A 2,935-nucleotide genomic window follows, 5' to 3' on the forward strand; every position below is an offset into this window, starting at 1 on the left:
TGATAGGTTCCCTCAGATTTTGAGCTGGAAAATCATTTCCCCTCTCTGCCTTTAATTAACAGTGAGCTCCTTTATACAGATACCTAATTGGGATTATAAGCATTACAAACATTTTAGGTTACAGTGAAAGGAGCTTACATCACTAATTACATATGTAGGGAGTTATATAATTTAAAAACGGTAAGGCACCTGAGGTAATGGGCACCATACAAAAGACCCAGGGGCTGATCCTCTTAAGTGCTGAGCACCATAGATGAGGCGCTTTGCATCCCCAACTCCCACTGAAGCCTTGGAAGCACACTGCAGTCAACAGAAGTTTAGTCAGAGAAAGGTCGGCACAAGTAAGCCCTAAAGGTCCAATCCTACAGGGTACAGAGAACCCTAAACATTCAGTGACTTCAACGCCTCACATGAGTGGGCTTTGAGCATCTAAAAATCTTAGATGCCCCCTCAATACATCCCCACATGTTCCATGGTGAGTAGGATAGAGCAGCAGAGAATTAGCTCATTGTTCACTGGTTAAATTTTAACCAACTCATTTGGCTACGTCTACACTGCAGTGCTATTTTGGGGTACCGGAGGTATCCCGAAATAGCTATTCTGCATCTTTTGAGCATGCCCGTTACTTCAAAATATAACAGGCTTTCTGTTCTGATGTCCCTGTAAACCTCATTCCATGAGGCATAAGGGACATTTCAGAATAGTGATTTATTTCAAAATAAGTGCTGTGTAGACAGTGCCAAGTTTTGAAATAAGCTATTTCAAAATTAACTCGAAATAAGCTACGCAATTTGCGTAGCTCAAATTGAATAGTTTATTTCTAGCTCTGGGTGTGGTGTAGATATACCCCTGCTGAACTTCTTTAAAAAGCTTTTCATTTACCAACACTCATTTTACAGCCAAGTAAAAAAAATGTCAATTATGATTTTTAAAATGATTTTGAAAAGTATGTCAGGAGCCAATACAAAGCAAAATGTCACGAACAATGGAAAATTTTGATACTGGACCATTTTGGTGTCCGTTTTAATTTATGAAACAGGGCCCTTTTCCTCAGAAACAGCTTTTTGAGCAGTCTTTTCCAGATTTAATTTCCACTGGGCTGCTATTCATTGCTGTAGCTGGAAGACTGTGTACATTGGTGGCAATTTCAGAAGTATATAGTCTATGTGCTAAAGTACATTAGTAAGCGTAATGAACAGGAACGCCTTTTTTGTGCTACAGCCTGATTGGAACCCACTTCTGTCTTGACTCCTATTGTGAATATAGTGAGAGGCAGCGTTTTGACCCAGATACATCACAAACTGCAGGTCAACTTCAATGTAAATACCATCCATCATCATGGCAAAGCATGGACACAAACCAAGATGAGCAACAAGCTTTTCCAAGAGGTCAGCTGTTTTGCTGGGGTGGATACTTTGCACAGCTGAGTTTGCGACCAGTGCACAGACATCAGTGTTCAGCAAATGCGTATGTCCAGTTGTTCAGAGGGGGACCCACTGGGTTATACTCAAGGGGACACCTATTAAAGCCCCCAGTTGCACGCCTTACTACTGCATTCCACCATTGGACCGCTCACCTAGAGGCTTTGATGGGTACAATAGTCCCCCATGCAGTTTTCTGTGACGTTCCATTTTGTAGTTTGTACTTAAGTTTCTTCTAGCACTGTCCTATGTGGTGAGTTGGCCCAGTCCTTCCTCCATCTGTGCAAGAAGTATAGAATGGGGTCCTTAATCCAGAAGTCATAGCTATAACTCTGTTGGCAAAGGTGCTCACCTACCTTGTTACATTGTCTTAAAAGAGAATGTGATAAGTCACCAATTTCCATTGTTATGCTGGAAGCCACATTTCTCTCCTCTGTTGTTGGACAGATGATATGACTGATCAGCATGGAACAGAATACCAACCACAGCAGCACTAGAGTCCATGCGGCACATATTCTGTAGTATGGGTGGGTGAGCCATGTCCCACGAGAAATGTTATTTTCTGCATCATGAGTACATTTGCTTGCACTTATCTGTGCCCTGGCAGTCAGAGATGTTACATCTCTTGTTTTGTTTGTCCAAATGTGTCGCTCCCTCTGGGGGTTATTTAGCTTGTCATAATTTTACCTGCTATAGATGTTGAGGGAGTGTTACATTGTGGTATGATGAGAACGGTGTTTCTGATACCAACACAAGGGCCTCTCTGGTCTAGAGTCACAGATGTTGCTGGACCAGAGAAGTTCAAACTATATTATCTCCATTTTACAGCTGTGGAACTGAGATGCAGAGGGATTACGTGATTCACCATAGGCACACAGAACACCTGTAGCAGAGCAGGGAATTAACTCCAGCTCTCCCACCAGTACCCTAAACACTAGGCCTACCTTTCTTTATGTAATGATCTATCATATGCAACTTTTTCACTATGCTATCCGGGCTTGCAGGTATGCCTGTAGAGGGACCACAAAAAATAAGAGTATTGAATGGACAAACACAGCTGCTTATACACTAAAGCATCTTGAACAGCCAACAGACAGTAATTGCCCCATATGCTTTCTACCTTCTTCCCTGGCTAGATGTCTAACTGTTTGCAGAAGGTTTTAAAACATTCTGTTAAAAATTTAATTGCCATTTGTTTTTTTGAGCTCTAATATCCAAATATCTTTTCCAGGGAACGAAATTCAATAAGGTAATAACAGAATGTAGTTCAACTGTTACCGTATTTTAAGAACATTATTTAAGTGACAGAATTTCTTAATGATTAGAAACATATGTAAGGAAATAACTTGATATTGAAAATAAGTAGATACTGTTTTTGTTCCAAACTATTTTTACTGAATCAAATAGCAACGTATTAACCATTGCAATTCCCCCTTCAAGCCTTTGCAAATCAGTGACGTTGCATACAGTAAGAGTCATATTTCCACACGTCCATGGGGCTAGCTTTTTAGATG

This window comes from Pelodiscus sinensis, chromosome 9 (assembly GCF_049634645.1).
Source record: "Pelodiscus sinensis isolate JC-2024 chromosome 9, ASM4963464v1, whole genome shotgun sequence".
NCBI classification, from domain to species: domain Eukaryota; kingdom Metazoa; phylum Chordata; order Testudines; family Trionychidae; genus Pelodiscus; species Pelodiscus sinensis.